The sequence below is a fragment of the Leucopleurus acutus genome (genome assembly GCF_964270905.1).
Source record: "Leucopleurus acutus genome assembly, chromosome: 4".
NCBI lineage: Eukaryota > Metazoa > Chordata > Mammalia > Artiodactyla > Delphinidae > Leucopleurus > Leucopleurus acutus.
In genome coordinates this window covers 60,565,685-60,573,090 of record NC_139146.1, presented here as the reverse complement: position 1 = coordinate 60,573,090, position 7,406 = coordinate 60,565,685, and the positions used below count along the sequence as shown (strand labels likewise).

At 35.6% G+C, this 7,406-nt stretch overlaps 1 pseudogene across 1 annotated transcript; it reads right to left on the bottom strand.

Annotated features, from left to right (window-relative positions):
- Positions 1 to 496: 496 nt before the first annotated feature.
- LOC309960875 (short/branched chain specific acyl-CoA dehydrogenase, mitochondrial-like) lies at positions 497 to 1,787 on the bottom strand (annotated as a pseudogene). The gene has a single exon. The product of its transcript is annotated as a short/branched chain specific acyl-CoA dehydrogenase, mitochondrial-like (transcript).
- Between the last annotated feature and the right edge of the window lie 5,619 nt (positions 1,788 to 7,406).

Below are 7,406 nucleotides of genomic sequence, written 5' to 3'. Positions count from 1 at the left end.
TAATCCACTCATTTTCAGATATTCAGAACTAAAACTTTTAGATTTTTCCAAATAAATTTTTATCAGTTTCACCTAGTTTAGTAACTTAGAATTGAATCTATTTCTTCTATAGAATTGCCAACTAGCACAAACATCTCTCTGACTGATGCACAATGACAAGAATATAAAATAGCCATGTCTGCAAGAAATACTTATATTGTCTTTATTTTTCCAAATTCTAATAGAGTGAAATTCTGTATACCCTGAAGCTAGAATGATAATGCATATAGAGTTTTAAAAATAGTTTTGGAGAAAATATGGATGCATTTCTTTCCAAATTTTAAAAATGATCTTCTGCGTCTAAGTTAAGCAGATTGGAAAGAGGAAACAGGAAAGGTCTACCTCCAGATCCAAGGTGAAGGGCCTAAATAAAATCATTCACATAGCCCCCAACAAGGCACAATATTTTAAAATTTTACACCAGTGACACCAGGGAGGGGTCCCACTCCCATGGCTGTCAGTATTCCGAATCAATGCGCTTTGGGATGGTGTTCAGCTAGATGTTTGAAGTTCCTTCATATATTGTACCAATCTTCACATCTCGGAAGTATTTTTCCACAGGGTAATTTTTGGTGTGGCCTACTCCTCCCATCCACTTGATACATTTGCCAGTTATTAGGCCCTCAATCTCTGATGCATAGTACTTGGCCATAGATGATTCTTTAATGAATGGCCTTCCAGCTTCTAAAAGCCTTGCAGCGTTGTATGTGAGTAATCTTGCAGCTTCTAGTTGGGTGGCCATGTGAGCCACTGGGTGTTGGCATCCCTGAAAATCAAATATTCTTTTGCCAAACTGTTCCCCTTTCTTTAATATATGGAATAGTGTAGTCAAAACATCCTTGAGCCAGTCCCGGCATCTGTGCAGCCATTCCTATTCTACTTTCATTAAGACCCCCAATGGTTTACTTATAGCCATGTCCAATTTATCCCAGGATATTGGCTTCTGGAACCTTGACATTTTCAAATGTTAATGGGCAAGTAAAAGAAGCTCTGCTTCCCATTTTGTTCTCTGGTTTCCCTATATGAAGGCCCTCAGTATGACAATCTACCAAGAAGCAGGTAATTCCTGTATACCCAAGAGTAAGGTCTACATTTTCCATCACCATGAAGAGCTTGGCATCCTTGCCGTTGCTAATCCACATCTTTGACCCATTGATGACATAATAATTTCCCTTTTTATCAGGTTTGGTCTTCAAAGCAAATGAATCGCTACCTGCTCCAGCCTCTGAAAGGCAGAAACTTCCCATTTGTTCCATAGCTAGCTTGGGCAAATAGATAGCCTTCTGTTCTTCTGTTCCATATTTTCCTAATTACTGTGTTCTGGATGTCACATACCAGAGCCAAAGACGCATCAACTTTGGCTAATTCCTCTATCACTAGGATAGAGGAAAAAATGAAGCTCCTGTTCCTCCATATTTTCTGTCAATTTCAATACCCATCAACCCTTGTTGAAATAATCCTAATATTACTGATTTTTCCATTTTTGAATTTTCATCCATTTTTGAAACCAAAGGAGCAATTTGTTCCTGGACAAATTTTTTAACTGTGCTCTTTATCATCCTTTCTTCATCTGTAAATGTTTGCAGAGGGGCATAGGGTAGGCCATTATTTGTTGCTTTGAGTCAAGCTTCTCAAAGCTGGGAAGATTTTAAGACATCAGGAGGATTTTTCCAGGAAGACAGGCAAATTGGGAAGTTTCTTCTTAACAGTGCGCTGCCACACAGCAGCCGAACCGTGGCTCCCTCCATCTGTGCCCCAGGACAATCGCCCTATAATTCTTTTCATTTTAAGCATATTTATGTTTTTAAGTTTCTGCAATTTCTTTAGCATAAGATATATTTTTAAAGATATATACTATTTTAAAATCTAAAAATCACACACATTTTCAATAGTGACAAAACTATTTTCCTATTATATCTCCTGTTAAGGTTTTGTGACTCAGAATTAAGTTGGGACCAGGGTAATATTACTACTTGATACACAAATTATTCCTTTGACTTACTGAATGCAGACCCACAGTCAACACATTTATCAGGAGAGCAATAGTTAAGAGCATTTGTTAGGTTTGTATATGTACACAGTAAATAGAAAAATATTAGGTTTATGGGACAGAACAAGATAAGCGAAATGAAAATTAAATGTCTGATAGTGTATTTCTAGTCTGTTTCAGCTGCTCTAACAAAAATATCATAGATTGGGTAACTTTTAAACAAAATAAATTTATTTCTTATACTTCTGGAGACTGGCAAGTCCAAGATCAAGGTACCAGCAGATATGCCTGGTGAGAGCCAGCTTCCTGGTTCATACACAGTCTTTTCATTGTGTCCTCACATGGTAACAGGGGAGTGGGAACTCTCTGGAATCTCTTTTGTAAGAGTCTCTTCAGAGTGTCTTTTGATCTCATTCAATGTGATGGTATTTTGACATGGGACCTAATGACCTAATCAAAGGTCCCATCTCTAAATACCATCACATTGGGTATCAGGTTTCAACATATGAACTTGGGCAGTGGGGAGGGGGCATACATATTCAGTCTTTAGCATAGTGACTAAAGAATAACATAATATATCTTCCATACCATTCCACAGAAAAGGATGTAATGCAGAGGAAAAGAAATAGTGGAAAGTTTGAAGGTCTGGGTTCTAGTCTTTGGCCTGCACATGCTGCTTTCCTTTTGTTGTAGACAAGCTGTGTAGCCTCTATTAACCACAAAGTCCTCATCTAGGAAATATACTTGTTAGCCGCTATGAAAATCCTTAAGGTCTCTTCAAGCCTTAAGATTTTTTTTGTTAAATTAACAATAGATCAGAGTAACAAGAACCATGAATAGTTAAAATAACATGAAAAGTTATGATGTATATAAAGACCTGTGGATTGTTCTCATCATAAATAAATTGTAAATTTTGCATTTTAATTATCCTTCCTAGACCCCCATCTAAAAATATATCTATACTGTTATTTATTTTGTAGTGTTGGGAGAAATGAACAAAGCTTAAGTGCTACACATGGTGATAAATTTAAAATATGTTAAAAAACCACGTTCTGATTTGGCAATCATTCTTTTGTGTATATAATGAACCTGTAGTATTTTTCTTTCAAATTTTACTTCTGAGCTATAGTTATCTACAAATACATGTGCATACATGCCTAATCTTTGGGTTTCCAAGAGTGATTGTAAAGAAATTTAAAAATAAATCACTTTACAATCTCTCATGCAGTAAGTATGTGCTAGAGCAACTTATTATGGTGAGCGAAAGGATGTATCACATTGAGGTTTCATTAATTCCATATTGTGCTAAAGCACTGATACAAAAGAAGGACATGAATTAACAAACAGCACATCTTACTATTGAGGTATGTTAGATAATACAGTCAGATATTATAACCTAATTTCCAACTTAGAAAAGTTTTAATGAAAACTGCGGATAGTTGCTCAGATAAGCCAGAGGAGGAATGAAGAGCACAATTGTCCACCATTAATCCATTTCATTAAATGCAAGAATTTGAGCATATTAAGATAAATCAGAATAAAGATGAACACTGAAAGCGATATACCTTTCAATCAAAAACAGGATTAGGAGCTGACATTGAACTGAGAGCCTAATTTTAAACATGCTAGCCTCTGAACTTTTGGAGCCCCCCTGAGAATGAAGTTTTATTCATATGAAGCACTTGTTCTGAATAATAGCCATGTTCCTTTGGCACTTATACCTAAAGAGTTTAACTTAGTCAATCATCACTTCTTTCCATTGTCTTCTTACAGATAATTGTGTCTTGGGGCTGCAAATAATATCATTATTAACTCTTTGAGATAGCCACTGTGTCTTCTGAATAGTGGCAAAATCCATAAAGCAGTTGAGTGGATTTTTACATCACTGGAAACTCATCAGTCAAGAGATGGTAGTCCTGTTAAGCAGGTGACAGACATTAAAGAGATTCATTACATCTGAAAATGCCAACTCCTTGTAACAGCTTACTGAATATGCCTGCCACTACAAAGGTCAGTGTGTAAGATGTGACTAATACTGTTGTCAGAAAGCTCATACACTTCAATGCCAGTTTTCATTGCACCTTTTGTTTGGCACATATTGGGTGAAAGTTGTATTAGTTTTCACCCACTTGAAGAGGTAGATAATAGCTAGAGTTTATGATCACAGTTCTTCACTAAATGCATTCTGCATTGAATGAATCAAACTTATTGGCTTTATTTCTGTAACTTTCTGTTGAAGTGTTTAAGGTTACACTATGAGTGATCAAAAAATACTTCTTGAGTAAGATGCTATGTTGACAGCTTTGACAGAACTAAGAATGACTTTTAATGAGTCTGTATCTAGGTAAGTGTCGATGCTTCATATATGAAGGTTCCAATACGCTGTTTGGATTAGAAGGGGAAAAATGGTATTTTGCCTATAGCTAGCATTTCCTAAAGATACTTTCATAGGCAATTGTATTAACACAAGAACAGTTCTCTATATAAATGTCTGTGGTATTGGCACAATTCCTGGAATATTATGGTTGTATATATACATATATATATATGTATATACATATATATATATATATATATATATGCATGTGTGTATAAAATACTGACCAAAAATAGCACCAAATAAAAGTTATGGGCTCCATTCTTCCTCTAAATTCTGGGGAATATAGGCTCAAAAATACTAAATCAATATACCCTATTTAATTTTCTCAGCTTCAAAGTCTCCAATTCACATTAACCAAAGAGTGTGATTATTGATGCTATATGATCCTGACATCACTTACAGTGCCTGGAAGTGTTGCCTTGGTAGGGAATAGACAATGATCTTATAATGTTTCTCTGAAGTTGGGTTATATATTTGATTCATATTTAAGTATGCTTATTCTTGAGAGAAAGTATAACATTCTCTGAAGAAAATTTTTTCTAACATTCGTACCTGAAATGTCTTTCCTATACTCTACCCTGGCCGTTTTCCTATCTGAATGTAACTTTAAAACTTTTAAAAATATGAATGGATCACCCTACCTTAAAGTCCAGTACACTGGCTTCCTATGAATACATTGTTCCCATCCGCTTTAAGGAAGTCATCTGACCCAGAAATCTGACAGATTAAAGTATGCCAGAATATGGCAATTTTTTTTTTCTTTAGAAGAGGTAAATCATATATCCTAGGAATAAAGTGTCTGCTACATTAATGCAGTTGACTTCTGGTCATAGTCTGTCCTTACATAGTGACTACTATTATCATTTATATCAAACAAAGAAACATTTTAAAGGAGGCAAGGGAGGTGAGTGGCATTTGTCACACAGCTGTGCAGAGATATCTCAGGTAACTTCTTGAGCCTCTGATGTATTGTGCTATCAGTCTTAATTTTCTCCTGCCATTTCTTCATGAACCAAAGAAAAGAAAAAATTATTTTCTTAAGATCTCAAGGGAATGTGAAAATAAGATCAAATAACCTATATTTAGCAAAGAAAGTTTAAAAAAAAAGGAAAAATGAAGTGGCTTAAATTTTAGAAGATAGGCCTGACATATTATGTCCCCTTTAAATGTTTCCTCATCAGGTTACATGTTCTGCTAATTTTTAAAGAAATCTGAGCTAGAGATTTTATATTACTTAGATTAAAATAAACTATTTTATGTGAAGTAAAATGTACATAATATGGAGCTTTAAGTAATGTTTTATTATGTCACTGTATCCCTGCTGGTGAGAGGCAGTATTATTTAATTCTGAAAGGATGGTATGGTAAACTCTGTACATATTATTAGCTCTTTCTAATGCACACAATATGAAGAAAGAACTGAGATTTAAAGCATGAGACTTTAGTTCTAGACCAATCTGCCACTATCCAGTTATGAAATATTAGTGAGTGAACAAGTATCTCTGGACATTGATAAATCTTCTTTTAACTGAATACATGCAATGAGCAATATCTGAAATTCTATAATCAGTAATGTCTTTAACTTTAATCTCTTGAGAATAAGACCAAAATATAGGCTAAAATCACATTTGGGAATGATTTTTCATTATATGTATACATGTATATATGCTTTATATGTATATGTATATATGTTTTTCCTACTTCTAATCCCATGTCCCCACTAATATAAACATATATTTTGGGGAAGAAATTTAGAAAGGCATACGTGCACAGATTTTATTGGTTAGTGAGGTACCTGAACCTGCCAAAATAAGCATTTTATTAAAATATTTGGTTGAAATCAAGTAAACACAGGTTTCTTCTTTCAACCTAATAGACTGTCATCATATGTTTTGGTATTGAAATGATGCTAGCATGCCTCCAGATTACTTTAAATGAGGAACATAAAAGGTACAATAAATGGCAAAGTAAATGGTAGAATAAAGCACTGATCTAGATTCCCTCTCCGGTAAGCTCTAGGGATAATAAGTTCAATTTTTTTAAGGCAAGGTGTTCAGTGATAAAAGATTGGGCCAGCTATCATTTATAGTCTCTCTGCTCCAAACCCAACCTTCTTTTTCCCAGTTTTGTGGACCCTGTATGTATTTCTGTTTCTCTAGCTGGTACATTGTTGGGCTTTTGTTTCAATAACGAGTGCTGGAGCGACATAGTGAGGTGATAGTGACAAGAAGCCACTTCCCTCAGGTTGGGTGCTGCCTCCATATTTTATCTAGTGCAGGAGGTGAGGCTTGGTGGCTCTCACTTCATGAGACTTTATAGACAGTTTCTAGCCTCACTGTCTTTCACAGGAGCTGTGCCCTTACTTTTAAGCCATGCTCTTCCTACCTGGCTGGCTGCTTTTACAGATGAACTTCATCCATCATCAAGCAACTGACTATCCTTTATGAGGTTGCTTCTAAAGAAGGTCCAGCTGAGACCTCAGGCAACTGCCTCACCAACATGTAACTTACTTCTACAGACCAGGTCACATCTGCCCACTTCCTCTGGCAATGGCAGACCGCTTCTGTAGATCAGCACTGGCCTGCATCCTCTAGAAAGCTTTGTTGCCACTGGAAGACTGCTTGTCTCTCTCTAGCCATGCCTTCTGCAAAGAGTTTGAAATCTCAGCCTTGGGTGGAGGAACCTCTCCTAAGTCCTCAGTTTCTTTCACTGTCCAGTATCCTTCAACTTAGTAATAGTATAACGTGTTTATTTGCACTTGCAAATTCTGGACTCCATAGAGTTCCTTATATCTCTTTTAGTAGTTAAAGGCTTTGTATAAGTTAATGATTCTTTCCTTGTTTAAATTACTAGTGTATTTTTTGTCTCTTAACTGGACCCTCATTGATATAAAAGTATAAAGGAACTCATTGCTTTTGTTTAGCAACTCAACTTTCATATTTTTTGGAAGTAAAACAAAAAAAATGCAGTGAGTATATGAATGTTAGGAAAATAATTT